The 20,445-nt window shown below is 39.3% G+C and overlaps 1 protein-coding gene across 3 annotated transcripts in view; it reads left to right on the forward strand.

Moving 5' to 3' along the window:
• Nucleotides 1-340: 340 nt before the first annotated feature.
• Nucleotides 341-20,445, forward strand: part of NLGN1 (neuroligin 1) — a 901,657-nt gene continuing 881,552 nt past the window's right edge. Inside the window, exon 1 of one of the 3 annotated variants that reach the window (XM_037733329.1) lies at nucleotides 341-1,050. The gene's annotated coding sequence lies outside the window, so the exon portion shown is untranslated. Of the gene's footprint in view, nucleotides 1,051-2,152; nucleotides 2,850-20,445 lie in introns of those variants that run through there. The other 2 variants (XM_037733328.1, XM_037733327.1) reach the window with 2 other exon arrangements.

The following is a 20,445-nucleotide window of genomic DNA, read 5'->3' on the forward strand; positions in this document are numbered from 1 at the left end:
CTCGCGTCCGGGCGGCCGCGCGGGTTTACTCACACGCCGCGCTGAGTGGTTTGCGAAGGCCGCACGTGACTCCCGGGCCGCGCACCCCGCCTGCCGCCGCGGGCGCCGCGGGAGGAGTGAGGGAGGCGGGCGGAACGTGGAAAGGGAGGGCCCGCCACCAGCACCGCGCCGGCCCGCGCCGGCCCCGCGCCCCGAAGCCCCCACCCCCACCGAGGTCGCGCCTCAGACCGACGGGAGGGCGCGCAGGGGAGGGCGCGCTGTGCAGTAGACCCGCGGGGAAGGGGGTCGGGCTTGGAGGGGCGGGATGGGGTCTGGAGGAGGCTCTGGCTGGGCTCAGACGCCGGCCCCCGGCGCCGCCGCGGAGTGAGGAAGGTGGCGGAGTGTGCGCGCGTGCACGTGTGCGCGCGTGTCTACAGGTAGCAGTGGCGGCGGCGGGGACCGGAGCAGGGGACGCAACCGCAGCCACCTCCCCCGCCTGCGATTTTCGGAGGCGGCTGCTCACTTAGCTGAGGATCTGTGGCCCCGGGAGGTCTTCTCATCCGCTCCATTTCCAAGCTTCCTAGGTAGACACCAGTTTCGAGTGTGTGTTTTGGGTATTTTATTTTTAATTTCTTTTTCCTTCTCCCTCCAAATCTTCTCGGAAATTCTGCATATTGAAGCAGGTGGTTCCTGGTACGAAATCTCTGGATACATTTGGCTTGCCAAGTTTTGCTCTTCGCTGTCCCCTCCCGCTTACAGAAGCATCTGTGGTGCTTTTCTTTTTGGATTTACATGCAGGAAACGTATATATGTTTATAAACCGACCGCACAATATATAAATACGTATACGCGTGCCCAAGCGCCTGGTTTTCGTCTCTCCTCCCCACGAAGCGGAATGTTTTGGAGTCGATGGATAACAAGAACACTATTAACATTCTTTTGAGCCTATCTTTTAAAAGGGGGAGGGAACGCGAAGAATTGTTTAACATTCGGCCATCGTTTGGCTGCACACTAAGCACCACGAAGTATTTATGGTTGCAGATCAGGTGCAAACGGGGCTTAGAGAGAAAGGTAAGGGAGCTTCCTGCGTCCGCCGAGCTCCGGCGTTTACCTTAATCCTGGGGATTGCCAAGAACTTCCTACTCCCTGCCTCTCCTTCGCCTTCCCCACCTTCCACCCACCATTCTCCGCTCCCCCTCTTCTGTAAACTCAACCCTTTTCCAATCCCTTTGGGGTGGGGGTGGGGGGTGCTGAAGGTGTAATCGTCTATTAGAGTTTAAATGCGTCTCTCTTTCCCAGGCGAGTAACTGAGTTTTCCAATCGCCTTGCTGGCGGTTTTAGGAAATGAAATTTTGTCCTTTATAAAAAATAATGCTACCTAAATAAGTGTTTTAAACATTTGCAGGTGCCAGTCCCTCACCCTATCCTCTGATGAAAATAAAAGCAATAAAAAATAATGAACTTTGATAAACTGGGTGGTTTTTTTTTTTCAGCGTTGGGGTTCATGGAATCTCCCAAACGCTTTTTTTTTTTTTTTAAAACTATAAAAAGAAAGATAACCAGCAAACAAACCAATACCTCTGGAGGAGTCCACAGCGGAGGAGATTCGGCTTCCGTTTCTGCATAAAGCCAATTCATTTTACTTGCAGGGTAATTTACCAGAGTTGAGCGAGACGAAGCCGTGTCTAAATGAGTACATGACACCAAATTTCCTTTCAAATCCACCTTTTACACCGTGGCCGGTAGCTGTTTAACTCTCCGGTTCAGGGGGCACGGGTTCCAGACCTGACCTTTTGGGAGAGCTGGGAACTTCCCCTCATTTCTTCTCCTGTCCCTCTAACCTCCCTCGTCCTCCGCGCGGCTTCTCTCGCCCTGGCAGTCAGTAAACTGCCCGTTTTGCCCACCCCCCCGGTGGGCGTTCTCTCCCCCACTCCACTCCTGCCCCCTCTGTCCTTTCTTCCCTGGCGTCTTCGGAGCGGATGCGTCTTCTTTTTTCTCGGGCTCACTCTCCGTGCCCCACTCGGTGCCCCCACCCGCGGCTCCCCACTTGCCCCAGCTCTTCCCGCCGCCCCTCCCCGCCTCCCCGCGACGGGTTGACCCTGCAATCCCGAGTCTCGGCCTGTGGGCGGGCGGGGGGCGCCGCGGCTGTGAGCCGGGAGCAGGCGCCGGCGCGGAGAGCGCGCCCGGGCGGCCAGCGCCGAGCGCGCGGAGCTGGCGTGAGCAGACCCGGCAGGGAAGGCGAGCCGGAGTGGGTGATGAGAGGCCGGCAGAGCCCGTCCGAGCCGGAGACACCCGAGAGAAGGGCGCCAGCGGGCGTGCGGCCGGAGCCCGGGCGGAGTGCAGTCGCCTCCAGAGCCGTAGAGCGGCGCCACAGTCCCTGCAGCTCTGCACCCTAGAGCGGTGCCCTGGGACCGCGGAGACCGGCAGCATGGAAATCGGCCGAGAGGTACAAAAGGAGTAAGGAGCGGATTACCAGAAGGCGGGGAGGGTTTCCTGGCGAAATACGGAGGCTGAGCAGATGGAGGAACAATGCCGCCTCCAGAAGAAAACCCTTGCCTGAACCCTCGGCGGAGCGCAGGGGAGCTGCCTGCAGCCTTCTGCTCTGCCCAGGCCCTCCGGCGAGTTCTGGGGTTGGTTCCGCCTGTTAGTTTGACAGGGATAAGAAAGTTGCTCTTCTTCCCCACAACGTTTCCTGCGAGGTGGTTTTCAGATCTGTGTGGTTCCAGTCAAGATGTCACTCCCTAGATCCCCCGCGTTGAGCAACTAATATATTACGCGTTATTGGGCAATAAACTCTCCTGGGAAGAGAAGGTATTCCAAACATTTAAACCGTTCTCCACCGACTCCTGCCCGCCTCAACGCAACGCCTTGTGAGTAGAAATGAAAAACCACCTGAATTTAAAATGATTTAGGTTGAGATTTTTGCATTGGGAATAATTTCTTCCCGAGGAGGTTGTTAGTGTGTTGTAGAGATGAGGGCTATTACGTGTCCAATATTTGATTCATTTGTGATAATTCTAAATCATGAACACTTGGCCCCCACAAAGGTACTATTTCTTTTTGCATTTCCAGGGCCATAGTGGTACATGCAGGACTTGGGAAAGATGAATTCGGATAGTTAACCCTGTATCTGTTACTCTGCATTTTCATAGGTAGTTAATATACTCATGTGCCCTCTTTTTATACTTCAACTCCGGTAGACAATTTTTGCTTAAATCAATTGAGTTGTCACGCTGTACATGAAAATTACAGGATCTTAATGCATTTCTCACAATTAATTGCGCTCAATTATTAATAGGATCATAGATATTAAAATGTCACTGAGAAAGGGTATATGTACCTTTGTTTGAGTGTAAAACCTATAAAATGTCTCAGCATTTCCATCAGCCATTGTAACCTAGCAGAACACAAGGTTTTTGAAATGAGCTCATAAGCAAGGGCCGTGCATGTATTTAAAATATTAAATGTTAAACGCAAAAACATTAAATTTACTGTGCCTTTGGCAGAGAATGAATCTAAGTCTACTTGCACTGCAGAGTGATTGAGTGATTCACAGAGAAAGTGGAAGTTAATCATTACTCAGGCCTTCTGATTACATGGTTTGATTAAAAGAAGTAACTGTTTTCTGTAAGCCTGCTATTCTGCAGTTAGTCTTCCCAATCCTCTTAACATAAGCAGAAATTGAGGGAGTCAATCTTTGAGCAGATTCTACTAAGTTCCAGTAGTGTGGGGTAAGAAAAGCTTCTTTAGTTCCCCTCCTTCCCATTGTCTTCCTTCTTCCACCCCCAAAGTACTTGCTGTCAGTCTTTTCTTTATTCCCTCAGTGGAGTTTTATTTTGTGAAATTTTCCACTTCTATTTAGTAATAACATATTTTCAAACATAAATGTTTGAATGGCTTTGAAGTTGAAGGTGAAATACACGCTTGCAGAAGGTAGGCTGAGAACTCCACTGGTTTCATTTGCAGGGTGTTGGAAGAAGGCCTGATGACCCTGTGCATCCCTGGATGACTTTCTTGGATCACCCTCTAAAGTCTCTTCCAACTCTGAAATTCTTATATTTTATTCCACTTTTACTATTTTCACATGGTTATCCAGGGACAGGATCTACATATCCCTTAAAATTCCATTAATTTAGCCATTTAGGGTTTTCTGTATAGGCTGTTAAAATAGCCAGAACTAGAAAATAATACAGTAGTAAATGTAAGATCTGAGTTTTTTTCTAAAATTTTTCACATAAATTTGAATGTCATTGGTAACTTTTTCTGAGACAATAGTAATACAGATATAGCTATGAGTGACACATATCTTTCTGGGTTTCCATGTGTTGAAACAGTTTTTAACGTAGTAATGCTTTATCTCGATAATTCTTTATTATTTTTACACAAAGGAGTTATTTCAAAAATTACCAAACTAATACTAATTTGTAGTTTTTATAAGCAAAACACAGAATTAACAGTAATATCAGAAACTGCATTTGTTTAACATATGCCTTTGCCATGTTTTAAGGATTTATTTTTTGAAGTGAAGTTTGCAGTCTGTTTTCATCTTATTGGACTGTCAATAGTAAGATAAGATTTTTTTAGTTATGTTTTAATCATTTGTAAAGGGAATCACCAAAGTCCAGTCATCCAGACTTATTATCTCTGAAACATAGATAGGTCTGGCCTTGTAGATGTCTTAGTAACATTGGCCAGTGGTTCCTTATAAATTACATGCCAAAGTCCACAACCCTAATGACACTCAATGCTTTTCCCAATTCTTTCTTCACCTTCCTTATGTAGATCAAAACACCCTCCTCCTGGCTGTCCTTCTAAATTTACTCTTTAGTCCATTCACAAGACTCTGACTTACTATTTTCTCCAACGCTACATACCATTTTAGGATTTTGTGGTTTGCTATGCTAATCTTTCTTCATTGGTCCATTCCCTGCCTCCCTATCCCATTCATATACACCAGCGATAGGTTAGCCAAATATACACCAATGATAGGACAGGAAGACACTTCCATTCCTTGGGTGGTCTTTCCTCCACTGTGTTCCTTCCTTCCTGAACCCTTACTCTGAGCTTCCACAGCACATTGTTTATGCCGGGGGTAGCCCACCTTTCACACTTTTGATGATTGGCTTTCTCACTGCACAGTGAATTGCCAGAGGTCAAAAGCCATGCCTGATTTATCATGTCATTCAGAAATGACAGCGTCATGTCAGAACATAAAGTCTACCATAAATGAATAGTAAATGTATTATTTATAAATGTATTTGGCTATGAAGTAACAGAAAACTTGGCTAACAGTGGATTAAGCAAATAAAGCTTTATTTATCTCACATAAGAAAAAGTCAGGAGAAGATAGTTGCTTAAGAATTTGTTAAGGCTTCTTCCATGAACTCAGAACCTTTCTTCTCATGGGCGCAAGGTCACTGATGTGCCTCCAAAGTCGTGTCTGCTTGGGGCCCAAAATGGGGGAGAAAAAGGTAACAGTATTCTAGCTCGGGATTTCTCAGTTTTGGCACTGTTGTCATTGTGGACTGAATAATTATTTGCCTTTGTTATGAGGGAGTATACTGTACATTATAGGGATGTGTAGCAGCATCCTTGGCCTCTATCCACCAGATGCTGGTAGCACACCCCACCTCCACCTCATCGTCACTACCCAACTATCTCTAGACATTGCCAAATGTCTCTGAGAGGTCAGATTGTGTCCCAGGTTGAGAAATATTGCTCTGAAATCAGAAGGAAGGAAATTCTCTGTTTCCTCCTCTCCCCTACCCCTTTTTCTTTTTTTTTTCCCCTGCATTAGGGTGGTGGTGAGGATTTTTTGGATTTTTGCTTAATAGGTAGCAGAGGACACATGATGAGATTTAAAAAACAAATAAGAAGAAGGTAGAGAAGGGGAAGGGGCCAAACAAGGCTCTTCTGAGCATTGTGTCCTTTTTTTATGGTGTGAACATTCTCCCCATAGCCTTCCATTCTCCTATCACTGCCGGACTGGGTCAGCTGGCTACTTCTAGGTAACTCAGAGGTTGGAAGATAGATTTTTAGGTTGGCATTTTACTACCCTCAACAAAATTAGAATATTCAAAAAAAGAAGGGGAAAGGATTTGGGTTTGAAAACTTAGTGTTTGCCATGATGGCAGAGTGAATGACTATGTAAAATTCTTCTAAATACTTCAGAAAGGAAGAAGAATAAACACAAAATAAACAGCCATCAAAGAGGGTAGATATAATTTTTCCACATGCTAAATGTTAGTTAAGTAACTAGGATAATGCTGTGATATTTTTCCTTTTGATGATATTTTACTTGGAAAATAAATGGGCAGAATGGAAACATATTGTGCTTCATAACATTTTTCTCTACAGACAGCATCCCTTCTCCTCCAGTCTGTTGAATAAAGCAATAAAGTTTGCTATTGATACTTACAAATTATTTAGTGATCAATCATGTGAGAGATGTCAAAGGAAATAAAAACGCAGCTCTGTTGTTTTAATCTTTCTAATGCTTGTATTTAGAAGGATAACACATGCTAGTGCAGGCAGTAGGTAAAATAATGAATTCTTATACAGATGTGTTAGCATGGACTACAGTAACTTTAAGTTGGATTGCTTATCTACTTACCAATAAGTTCTATTGGGTTCTATCATAGGAAATAATTCTGACTTACAAAGATAAATTAACATTGCTATGGATGGCCAATGATCTTGTCTGATTGATTGTAATCTTTTTTCTTTCTACCCTTGTTTATATTTTCTCTAAGTTTGTTGAATGCAAATTTTTGCTCAGCTTTGTATAGAATATAGAAATATAAAAGATGGTACCTGTTAGGAAGCTTTTGCCTGCAAGTAACAGAGTACCAATCAAAGGCTTTAACAAAAAGACATTCATTATCTCACAGAACCAGGGTTGTGGAGGTGTGCTGATCCAGGACAGGAGTTCAAGGATGTTATGGCTCTGGTACAACTTCACTGTAAATCTCTTGACTCTTTATCTTGGAAAAAAGATAATATGGTTATCACAGAGCCAAACATCACCTCTTTTCACAGCCCCACTCAAAGAAAAAATGAGAAAGCAGTCTTCTCATGGATATGTCTCTTTTTATCTAGAAGGAAACTTTTCCCAGAAGATATCAGCACACTTCCCTTTATGCCTGAATGACTGAAACTATGTCACATTTCACTCCCAACTTGTAACTGGCAATGAGATAGTGCATTGTACGCTTGTTTTTGGTAATCATGATCGGACCCTAGAGGACTGGAGGAGAGGTCTGTTTTCACTGTGGACTTGGCTGCATCACACAAAAAGTCAGAGCTCTGTTAACTGGAAGGAAGAAGGCAATAACTATCTGGGGCTCCTAACAGGTAGTTCCACAAACAAAGTGCCTGTCCTTTTCAAATCTCTTAAAATATACAATGCCTATCTGAAAATTAAATGCATGAAAAAATAATTATATGGTTTTAAAATCCATGGTATAAATTGTATACCTTTCTGGCTGCATGCTTCTGATATAGAATGCATGCTTTCATGATGTTACAGAGAGTTTTTTTTTTTTAATAGAAACTGAATAATTGGAAAATGTAGGAATGTGTCCTGCATAAAATTACAAATGCTAATCTATACTACATTACATGTCTAAATTAGAAACCTGGCCTTGTCAATGTCTACCTATCTATGTTATCATATAATGTAAACCATAGTTAAATTAGAGGATGTCCCCCTTACCAAACAGATCACGTATCCTCATCTATGTTTGTCATATGATTTCACCATCATAATTCATAGGTAATATGAGAAATGACTGAACCCTTTAGCCAGGGACTCTCATAAAGAAGGACTTCATGTATGCTTTGCACAAATAAAAATTACTTCTTTGTTTCTGATAACGGTTTATTTACTTGAGGGGCTCAGGGGAGGGATCTAATTTTCAGCTCACATACCAGTGAACATCTCTGTCATTGAACATTATGACTCATTTTTGTAAACAAGGGAAGCTTTATTTTCATTCTTTTGCCTGACTTCATGGAAGCTCAGAGCCAATTTTGTGCTCAGTTGAAAAAGATATCCTTAATCATCTTCTTTTACTCTGCTTTATTATTTGGATTCATTTTTGAACTTTAACTTTGTTTCAAGATTTGATTGTTTTGGAGTTTCTTTTTTAATCAGAGCTCCTTCAAATTATTTTTTTGGAAAGAGAAAGAATGTAATGAATACATGCACAAACAAATGAGTGCCATCACACGGTACTCAATACATGTCATTTTTTCCTGAATGAATACATGTTTGAAAATTAGACGATATTATGTTTGGTAAACTGCTGAATTTGTGGCATGAGAGGAGCAATAGGTACAATATGGTGCAATAGGTTTTCAGGGAAAGGAGACAGCAGTGGTGCTTGAGTTATTTTTATGGAGATACATATTGTAGTTTGCAGACAGGTGGGAAACTAAGGCAGTGTAGGTGACATAAAATATAAATAAATTGAACTCATTATATTTATTTTGCTCTGTGAACCGATATCAATTGTGTCTCAACTTTTTTTTCCCTCCAGTTTTAGGATTCTAATAACCTCATTGCAATAACTCTTTCTCCAGTATAAAGGATCCAAAGTCACAATGTAATAGAAACATAAACTAGGAAAAGAATGGGTTTGATATTTCTCTGTTTCACAGCAACTTTTGTGATGGATGTTGGCGATCTTCTTGGCTTACCTTCAGTATGTTAGAATGTGCTTTCTGAGCATCTCATCATTCCATTGGCAATGCTCTATTTTCAGGCTCCATGCCTAGAGCTGTTTACACCACAGCAACCACCTCTGAACTGGGCTCCTCGCCTCCAGGGGAATTGATTTTTGAATCAAGCTTAAAATGATAATTAGTAACTCCATCTGTGTTTAGGGTCAGGAACAGATGCTTTTCCTTTTATCTTTAATGGAAGATTATTTGAAGGTGGAAATATAGTGAAATAGAGTTTAAATAGATCGATATTGTGGTGGTCACTCCTATGTCAGGTGATGACCATCATGGGACTATGCTTTCTAAGCATCTACCTGAACACTCTTATCTGGACACAGTTCAGTTAAGAGGTAGATGCTTAGAAGATTTATTTCACAAATCCACTGTGAATTCACTATGGTTCATAGTAATGAGTCTAAGGGACTGCAAGTTCCTGAAGCCTCTCCTAGGGAATTAAATGTTTAATTATATTTAATAACCATATTTTTGCTCCAAAACCAAGGAGCACTGATTCTAGGACACCACATTTTCTGCACACCGTGGAAAGAACACTCCAGTTTATTAATTCCACAATGCTTCCCGACTACTTAGAATTTTTACTTTGTATTTCTATAAATAGGACTTTTAGACAAATAGATATCAATTTTTAACATATATCAATGTTTTACCTGAATAAAACATATATTAGCAAGATGCATTGAAGAATTTAAAGAATACAAGAAATTAAAAAAAAAATTATCCTATTCAGAATCTCTTCTGAATCATTTTTTTGACTTTTTCATATCCATGTTTTTCCAGAGAAAATAGTCTGCAAGTGTTGGTGATGCACTGTTTTTTAAGGGCTCCACAATTGTCTTCAGAATTCAGTTCCAAGCAACTGATATCTTCTGAATGATTTGAAGCTGTTTTGTTGATTTTACTAGAATGTGACAAAAGAATATTTTCAATCAACAACCAGAACTCATATGCCTTCCTTAAATTGTCCTGAACTGTCAGGAGTGGTGGTTGTCTGGTCATGATAAGAAGAATAGAAACGATTTTCACATATGTGGTCTATGGAAACAATGCCTCCACTACTGCTTGGCCGCAAGGAATTATAAAACGCATCCTGATTTCAGATATGTTAAAGATGTCAGAGTCAATGAAACATGGCAACTTTAATTCTACATGTATCCTTATTTCTTAAACAAACTAATGCAATAATGATAACTAATTAACCAAACTAATAATCCCCAAGTAGTTAGATAAAAGAAATTATTGCATAATACTAAGAAAGGATGATTCAAATCTAATTCTGTCTTCTTTCCCTCTATTTGCCCTCCAATTATGCAATATATGAAATATAAATAGTCTTAAGTAAAGAAGTAATAGTTGAATGGAAACAAACAGAAAGAACTAGACCAGGAATGAAGAGAGCTATGTCTATGGGGCAGATTCTCTAATAACTCTCTGTGATTTATCATGATTCCCTTCACTCTAGGCTTTGGTCTCGTGTTTCAAGTGTGTGGTTGGACTAATTAAAATTAACATGTTTCCTGGCTCTAAAATCTGTTTGGGGTAAAGATAATCAGAAATGAATAAAGTCCATTATAATATATTATACATTTTAAGTTAGTATCATATAAATACGTAACAGTGGAGGGATGTACTCTAAGCTGGTAAGCCTAAAATATATAACATATATTGCATAACTTTAAGATTTATTGTATCATGTGTGGCTTTAATATTTTACAAGTCTTGGGAGACTTGTCCATACATATCTTACTTGTTCTTTAAAATAACTGTTAAAGCAATGCAGAAGATTCAGTAGAACAAAATTAGGATTTAGGAACTCTTCTCCTCAAATACACTGGATGAGAAAGATTACTAAATAAATCACAGCCAAATAGCGGATGTAAAAGTGGGAAGAGGCACGAAGAAAATGCATTTTCCACCAAGAACAAAGAAAACTTATGCAAGGAATTAAATATCACTATATATAAATGTTCTGCTTAAAACGCGTCATCAGCAAGAAGCAAGAGAAAACTGACAGGTAAAAACGAAGTTTCCCTTTTTTATTTTATCATTAGTAAACCATATACTACATATGTGTATATATATATATATATATGAATAAAAGGAAGAGAAGCCTATGGCTAGATCAGTCAGGATCAGTCAGATGCTGATTTGTGGATACATCTTGACAGTTCTTACTGTGCAATTCCACAGACAACAGTGTTTCTTCCCTGTATCGTATTTGAAAATTGCCGCTGCTCTTAAGCGGTCAGAAAGCTGGGCACTTACTTTCTGATGAATAACAAGCTCTCCAGAGGTGTGCCACTCTCCTTTCTCTTATTGTAGCTATAGTCACTACAGAGAAAACACTGTTGTTTCTCACCTACCTGCTTGAAAAGTGAGTTGATTGATGGATCATGAAGAAAATTCTTTTTTATTTTGGCTAGATATTCTTGAAGTTCTCTCTTAATATGATTAAGCTATCAAAAACATAGTATTATTGAAGTAAGTAGGTTTTTATAAAATTATGAATTAAATTATTTTTATCCTCTAGTTGGGTCACTTTTTCCATAAGAAAAATATTCAAGATACTAGTTTTTAAGATTGAGAGTACTACTTAATGGCTCAGAGTCTTAGACCATTAAATGGGGTTCAGAGATTATATTCATATCGTAATCAGATCTTTATAACTAAATGGGGAAAATCACAATTTTTGATCTAATGTAATTTGTAAAACATATTGTACAAAGGAATAATTTATTTCTAAAAACTTTAATAAATTTCCAATGGTCTTTCCAGCTGAAAAGCTGAAAGGGCCATTGTGGGTTTTAGATAACATAGGCTGACTTCCTTAATTTACATGTGATAAAACTAAAGTCCAGAGAAAAAAAATGATTCGCTTGTTTATGCAATGGTAGAGCTGGACCCTGATCTTCACATAATGCCTTCATACATCAGTTTTGGTTAAAGGGCAGTAATACATACATCAGCACCATATATTTTGTGTATAAGTTACATGGTTACGTAATTACTAGAATTTTAGAAGCATAGGTAATAATCACCAGAAACGATAAAGGAAAGGGGAGTTATATTTGTAAGAAGGTTTAGTGGAGGAGGTGTTATTTAAAAGAGATTAGGATATGCGTACATAGAAAAGAGGGTGCAAGCATCACTTGCATAAAAGCAATGAAAATTAAGACTAAGACAGGCAGCAGAGGCAGTTGGCCATTCTAGATTCTTTCTAAAGTAAACACACACATTGAGAAATATCACTGTAGGAAGCAAAGAAAAATGCTTGTTGAAATCATACATCTTATTTTGCATTCAGTATTTTGGTTTAGGACTTCTGCAGATTAGAAATACCAAGTATACATTTATTTTGAATAAATACTCCTCAGAAAAATTGGTTCATATTACTCAAATCAGGAAGAATTTACTTCTATGAAAAATAAATAATTTAAAATGGAAAGTATGACTTTCTGAGAATGTCTATCCATGTAACTGGTTGATACAAAATCAGCTGAGATTATTTGATTCTTGTCATCAAATGAGAAGATTGTTCTTATCACAAGCCTACCTACATACGGTTCTCTAACCCGAGCACTCTTTCCATAAGAAATACTAGAAACGTTCTGCCTCACACAACATAGTACTCCAAGCAGTACCTCCAGATTTGCTGATTGCAAGTCAAAATGCCTATTTGCTTAAGGGAGAGGGAATCTACTTGGTGCCAATCTGTCTTTTAACGTCCATTGGTCATACTCACCATCGCTGAAAACATTTTAACATTTTTAAGGTCTAAAGGGCAATTTCAAGAGACATGTATTCCTTTGTTTCTACTAAATTCTGCATAAAATGAATACTTCCCTCCTGACTCTCCTTGAAGCCACTCTCCTTAAAAACAGCAGCTCATCCTGGGAGTCAGTGGCTAGCATAACCAGCACCTGGAGATTAGGGAGGGAATCATTCAGAAGAGCATAAGTGTGTTTTCTATAGGACTCCATAAATGTGGCCTCCATAACTTCTCAAGAATAGGTGTATTACAACTCTTCCAGTCAAACTACACTGGGAATAGTCCTGATATTCTGTTTGGAATATCATTTCCTCACCGGGAAGCCTGAGATTTCACAGAACAGCCACACATGGGACACCCTACCATAGAAATCTGAGAAAAATAAGAGCAGGGGGTGGTGCTGCTCTAGGGGAGAAAGAAGATAAAATCACTGGAAATGGAATAATGTGTTAGATAGGAAGAGTATAAAGAGCCATCTTTAGCATTGCAATATCTTTTATTTATCCTGCTATGCTCAGATTTGCAAAACTGCCATATATATTCATATATACCAATATGTAAATGTGTATCTACCTACCTCTATCTGCTTATCTATCTGATTTAATTGAAAATTATAGTTGGATGATTGATATAAGAAAACCTGAGAAGAAACAATCACTTTTCTTGGAAAAATTGTTCATATTCCATATATTCTGCAGATGAGAAAGTGGGAAAAACACTAGAAAACATGTCACTGGCCACTAGGAAAATAAATCTGGCATTTATCAGTCCTTATATATATATATTTTTTTGCTTATCTTCATGAATTTTGTTTCCTTCACCCATTTCCAACTCCTGATTTCCTGTCTCTTGACCCCTGTATCCGGTCAACAACCTCTTTTACATGGCATCCTTCTGTACCCAAATCCATAACTCAAATTCAAAATTTTTCATTGTGCTTTTGAAATGTTGCAGAAGCCTTCTAAATGCAAATATCAGCGACCAACACTCTAGTATGAATAAGTTTGTCTGAACATTTCCCTCCCTCATGGGATACTTGGCTAAAAAGAATAAAACGTAAAAAAGACAAATACTGATGGGGAAGGCCAGGAAGATCAGTTTAAACCATGATCATTGCCAGTGAGAACAAGCCTAGGTTTATGCCAGGTGCTTACTAGGGATGCCAAGAGGCAGTCTCTGGAGAGGGTTGGAGATTGAGGAATTTGGGTCTGGGAAAGGGGCTGACGCAAGTGAGCAAGATAAGGGGGTCGGGGGGAACTCTTTCTGCATTATTTTTTTAGCTTAATAGGTGGTACTGCTGCTAAGTTAGTATTAAAATTCATGATTCTGTGTGGACTTCACCTTTCTTTGATTTAGTTTTTCTGTCAGTAAAAAATACCCTGAGAGTAGTCCTGCTAGTCTATTTTGAATGTCATTCCTTCACCCGGCTATTCTAAAACTCCAAAGAAGCATAGGGCTGTTATGGGAATAAACAAAATAATATAGCACTTTTGCCTGGCACATAAAAAATGTTCTGAAGTGTCTGCATTATCACGAGAACCATCCATGTATAAACGCAGACTCTGCTTACCTACTAATAGTCATTTATGACATATTTTCGAAGTACTGGCTTGGACATGGTGTGAGGCACAATGAAGAAGGCAAAAATGAGTCAAACACTATCTCAAATTGTGACGATCCTTTTTTCACCTGGAGTTTTTGAAGTTAAGAAGCAGTGTTCTACATCCATGTTTTTGCTAATGCAGGGGAGGTCGGGCTGCTTTTATTTCACCACCACATGGAAGGAGGGATGAAGCATTTAGAAATGGTGAAATTGGCAGCTTTAAAAAATTCAAGAACTCTATCAGCATTAGAATGTGAAAACATTTGAGTCATAGGCTTGCTAGGGAGTGAGTATTTAATAGGTGCCTTTGTACAATCTCCAAACTAAGCTGTATCATTTTCTATACATGCTTAAATCTCTTAATTACAAAGCAACTTTAATTATACATAAAGTGTGCCACTTCAATCATGTTTTAATCACACATAAAAAAATTAAATTTATCCCAAAGTTATTTTCTGCATTTCAAATCTGATTTTTATACTCTGGCATATTCTGTACCAAAAAATTGCATTAAGCTAATGTTTATGCTTGCACATAATCCCACACTTTCAAGGCAACACTTAAAATATTCAGAAGAGCTTCACAAGAGGGAGTAGTTTAATTCTGTTGTTGACTCAGAGCCATTGTTCTTCACAGTTACAGCTCCGCTGGCTTAGGCTGCATATGGTCACTTGTTTTCTCAGTGTACAGAGTGATCATGCATTAACATTCCGGCTGGTGGTGGAGGCTATGCTGTGCTTTAGAGAAATATCGCAGGGAAGATGTGCTGCCTCTTGGGCAGGAAAGAGGACAAGATCAACATGGGAGAGCCTGCAGATTGCTGTAAACTAATCATTGTGACTGTACACTGTGGTGTCTGACCTAGAAGTCAGATCATTCCCTTACGGAGTCTAAATTTTAAACATTGGCCGTCTGTGAGTAGGACTTACATTGAAAGAGTGGTCATCAGAGAGAACTATGGATCGCAGCCACAGAAGGAAGTTTTGCCAGCTTCCTCCACCACTGCCATTCAGAGGTGCTGTTCTGGACCCCTCAGTTGCCACTTGGAAGAGACTATTTATGAGCCCACTTTTGCTCTAATCACTGCTATGTAGGCCGCAGGTCAAGTGGAGTACTGGGCTGGTGACTGATGGCCCTGTTGAGGTTCATTAGAAGTAGTACTTAAGTACTTTCTTAGGTCATTAGTATTCAGCAGCAAGAATGGGGGATTTTGGCTCGGGTTTAGTGAACATGACTTTTAGCTTTTGCAATTTCCTTTGGTCTATATGAGGTGAGGAAAAAAGGTCAAGGAAGATATTAAGTATCTGTTCCTACACCTCCCTATAAAAAACCCTCATCTCTTATCTAACATTATTCCATGTGGGATTGTATCCCAAGAGACATTTCCAGTTATGAGGGCTTCTACCTACTTTTTCCTACTTATCTGGGTTACATCTGTGTTGTGAATAGAAAAACTAGTGCTAATGGCAGCACCAGAGGGAGCCACTTACACATGCTTTTGTTTCAAGCACTGACAAAGCTGACAATAAGACTTAAAATTCAGAAATAATAAGATTTAATTGCATTTTCTGAAAGACAATGGCAGAAAAGTAGATGATATATAAAATATGTTAGCAGCAATTTCAAATTATGGGGCTAGTGGCAACCACTTTACTTCTCCTACTTGAAGTATTTGCGAATGGTATGTGCCTGGCTGCAATCCAGAAAGTAAATCATATTTCAAAATATAAAATTGTATTTGGAGCAAGAAGTATTCTCTCTGATCCTGGCATTGTTCCTCTGCAGAACACTATTAACAAGTTTGCATGTTTGAAACCTATACCAGTTTACTGCTTTTGTAATTTTAATGACACTACGAAAAATACAGAATGAGGAATTAAGACTAAAACTTTTTAGGTGCCCATGCCAGTGCTGAAATACAATCTCTGTTTCACTCTGACACACACACACACACTCACACACAGTGTGCACCCATATTTGCACAGGTGATTTTGTTGTAGAGCATTAGAACTAGGATTGCTGTAGGGACATCAGGTAAGCTTGCTCTTGAGTATTATGATGGGGTTGAGATAATTAAAATACCAAAAGGAAAATAGAATATATTTATCTTTATTGGCATACTGACCCTTTTTTTATGAGGAAATAATCAAATGCATAAAGTTCTGAGTGAAACTCTCTTAATGATTACATTGACAAAATATTTCAAGAAAATATATTGATTCCAACTTCTTGGAGGGGAGATTTCTAGCTCTTCTCTTGTTTTATCTTGGCTGATTGTAAACCAAATTATAAAAACATTGGAAAGGAAGAATTGCTATAGTCCTTCTTTGAACAACAACAACAAAAGCTGTATTCTTAATACTGGTCAGCCTTCCTCCATCCTGCTTTGACAGCGTGCGGTATATCCGATAACATACAATCACAAGACGGGATCCTATAAACTGAGATGATCTCCTTTGGCTCTGTAATGGTACCTTTTTGGCCTGATTGTGATAAGGCCTGCAGTGCATAATGCTGACAACAAACGCTTCCTTAGGTCCCTTTCCATGTTAACAGTAGTTCTCTTCTAGAAAGTACTCGATTAACTGTGGTTTGTGCTACAGATGGAAAGGAGTTGTACTTGACTCCCTGGCGATATTTCTTCTTCTTTCTTTGTAAGAGCCTTTCCTTCTCTTTCTGCCTTGCCCACCCTAGCCAACCTGCTGCCCTTGCAGACTGCCCATACCTAATCCATTTGTGAGGGAAGTGATGGGCTAAGGGAGCAGGGGATGCAGTGTGACTGTGATCTAGTGTCCTTCTGCCTGCAGAACTTTTAAGAATACAAATTTTCCTCTGAGACAAGAAAGTTCATATTATCTTTTTGTTTTATACATCTATCCATCCATCTACCTATTTTAATTTTAAAAATGAAACTTCTCAGTCTAGAAAGAGAGACCATTACTGAGGAAGGGATCTACAGCAATTTTGTTAACTTCCAAAGCTCTGGAAGATGTTGATTATGACTTCCTTCAGAAGCCTTGCCCCCAGATGTCTAGAGAAGTCCAGGGCTGGAACAGCAGGTCAAACTGGAAACCCTGGAGCTAAACATATCAGGTGATTCTGGCTACCCCATGGGCAAAAACTTTCAAGAACCTTCTTCTCCCTGAAAAAGGAATGAGAAAGTTAGTAGCAGTGGTTGTGGTACAACAGGTGACCAGTAAAGGCACAAGAGATGATGTGAGCTTTGTATACACAGAGAAGGTGCCCCTTGCATGTAGTTCCACAGTGTAGTGATTATCATGTCCTCTTTATACACAGAAGATCCTGGGTTCAGGAAGATACCTCTTTACACACAGAAGATCCTGGGTTCGGGAAGATACTCTTTTTTTTTTTTTTTTTTTTGAGACGGAGTCTTGCTCTGTTGCCAGGCTGGAGTGCAGTGGCGCAATCTTGGCTCACTGCAACCTCCGCCTCCTAGGTTCAAGCGATTCTTCCGCCTCAGCCTCCTGAGTGGCTAGGACTACAGGCGAGTGCCACCACACCCGGCTAATTTTTTTTTGTATTTTTAGTAGAGAAGGAGTTTCATCGTGTTGGCCAGGATGGTCTCGATCTCTTGACCTCGTGATCCGCCCACCTCGGCCTCCCAAGAGAAGATACTCTTAAAGTGCCTTCAAAGCACCTTCATACTTTCGTTGCATTAGAATGTGAACATATGGAAACAGGAGTGGAAGCCCAGAGGGAGAGGGGCATATATGGTACCTAAAATGATCGTCTTCACATCTTGTTTCACTCTATGTCTGCAAGTAAACTGGCAGCTGGGCTGCTGAGTTAACAGAAGGGGGATGCTTGAATATTAATTTGAGTGTGAGAAAGGAGATATTTATTCTATAGTACTCTTCTTGGTAGTATACAAAAAGCTGGGAAGGGGCAGGGATTAGAGAGAGTAGAGGACATGTCTCCTGCTCAGGAATGACTAAATGGCTATCTTTGAAATGGACTGGAGAAGGAGCAATCCTCAGGGAGCTAGGAAACCAGTGGACTTAACTAAGGGGTCAGGGGTCCTTTCTTTGTAATCTGAGAATTACTGCTATGCTTTGTTTAGCAGAGGGCACATAGAGGCTTCAATGTGCCACCTCAGAACCTGAGTTAAAAGACTAGAGCTACATTGTGTGATATGCAACATCTCCGTGGTTAGTCTGCCTTCCTCTTTTTGTGTCCCTTTGTGTTTAATAGTAAAACTCTTGGAAAGAAAAGGACCTGAACATTAATGTCTTTGGGGAGAGAAAGGAAGGAGGATTTGAGGAGCAACATCTCACTTTGGAAATCAGATCTGGAGAGGCAGGACCATGAAAGTTGAAGTGGGTGGTGTTGAGAAGGCCCAACAGAGTCTAGGATGACAAACAATAGCAAAGAGATAAGAAAGGATCCTGGGACAGAGCAGGGAAGATGCCCTAAGATGTCCACATATGAATAACGCCATCAGAGAAGTCCACCTGAAACCCCTAAACAAATAAATTGAAACAAGAACCCACACTAAGGTGCAGATGGAGACAATAGGACAATCAAAGAGGCAACAGCCACGTGAGAAAACTTGTGCTTGTTCTTTGATTCTTTATCAAGCAAAGTCAGAACATTTGCAGTGATTTGAAAACCGCATTTGCTTTTTGAGCTAATTGTTATTAAAGGGTGATTTCAATTAGTTAGATTTAACATTACCCCGTACTAATTGTAGCAACTCAATGGTATATGGTTAAATTCTGGACCTCTGAGCAAAGCTTTCAGCAGAAACCTCTTTTGTTAAGTGCAAAATAGGCAAATTGACAGCTCCTGTTATATAGGGTTTACGATTTACATCTAAGATGGCAGGAAGTAGGAGGGGGGATAATTTAAAGCAACTGCCAGGCATTGTGTCTTTCTCTGATCCTTATTTTTAAAGTTCTCAACAAATAGTTTAGCAGTATGAAGACAAATCTCTCCCAGAAAAAGTAGGATGGAAAGAAGCTTGATGCTACGCATAGTACACTGGGACTGAAGTTGGATGATGTAGATATAAGGGCAAGCAGGAGCGGCGTCTTCCTCGTGATTTTCACCGTGTGAGTTGTTTTCTTTAACTCATATTTCTTTTACTTTTGATTTCCTAAAAGACTTCGTGTTTCAGTTAGTTTAGAAAATATTGCCTTTGATCACAAAGCTGACCCCTGCTACATATAATCCTGAGGCTTTTTCTGATAAAAGACATGTAAAAATATATGTACAAAACAATGAGTTTATTTCTGACTTAGATATCATTCCAGATCATGTGAGCATCAAGATTCAAAATAATAGATGGGAGACATATAGTTGCAAATAATATTTGTATTCTTTAGAATTTGATATGGTTAAATGGATACTGGTATGGCCTAAGCACAAAGATTTCAACACTTTAATATATACAGTTAAAGTGAGTCTAATGCATTTTGAGAGAGATATAAAGAAACCCAAGTATTTATTCTAAGATCTTCTACAAATATGTTTTTGAAAGTTTATATAAAATAAATCTTTATGATAACATGAACAAACTATATTATTTCATCTGCCTGTATGAATTCAACTCTTATGTTCAATAATAGAAATATATGCTCTTATAATTATAAAATTAAAATTTTTTTGAGAGTATAAACTGGTAAATTTGGAAATTCATTACTTATAATTAATACTGAATGTTATTTCTTCATAGAAAATGATCTACCTTTTTTGTATTAGGTATTACATTTGACATATTCTTTCACGTCTCAGGGTAATGCGTATGGTCTCACAAATTACATTTGCAATTAGTTATTCAGGCCATTAAACTTAAATACACTGCAAAAGTTCAAGAGAGTTCATAAAAGTATAAAATGAGTTAAAAATAAACTTTCTGATTATCTTTTTTTAATGGTCTTTTTCAATAAGACTATAGAATTAAATAATTATTTTTAAAACCCACTGATTAAAACTATTTTTAAAATGTGTTGATATGTGATACTTGAACTAAATTCTCTAAATAATCTATTTACAAAATAATGATTTTCTATTTTGCTTAATTATTTGATTCATATAAGCATTTTTACTTTAATGGAAATAATAATTTTCTTCATAAAATTAGTAATTCATATTTTGTTATGTGGATTTAAACACTACTGGAAAATATTATCAGACTCTAATAGGAATTATTTTGAGTTGCTTAATTATCATACACTACACAGAAATATAATTCATAACAGATTGCTTGCAGCAATGACTTGCAATTTCCAAGGTATGATGTTTGAGTCTCTATCAGTTATACAATTCTTTTGTAACTTATAAATAGTCCTTGTACATGTAACTTGTGTAACAGATATTATAATACAAAATG

The sequence above is a fragment of the Cebus imitator genome, unplaced genomic scaffold (assembly GCF_001604975.1).
Source record: "Cebus imitator isolate Cc_AM_T3 unplaced genomic scaffold, Cebus_imitator-1.0 Scaffold516, whole genome shotgun sequence".
NCBI classification, from domain to species: domain Eukaryota; kingdom Metazoa; phylum Chordata; class Mammalia; order Primates; family Cebidae; genus Cebus; species Cebus imitator.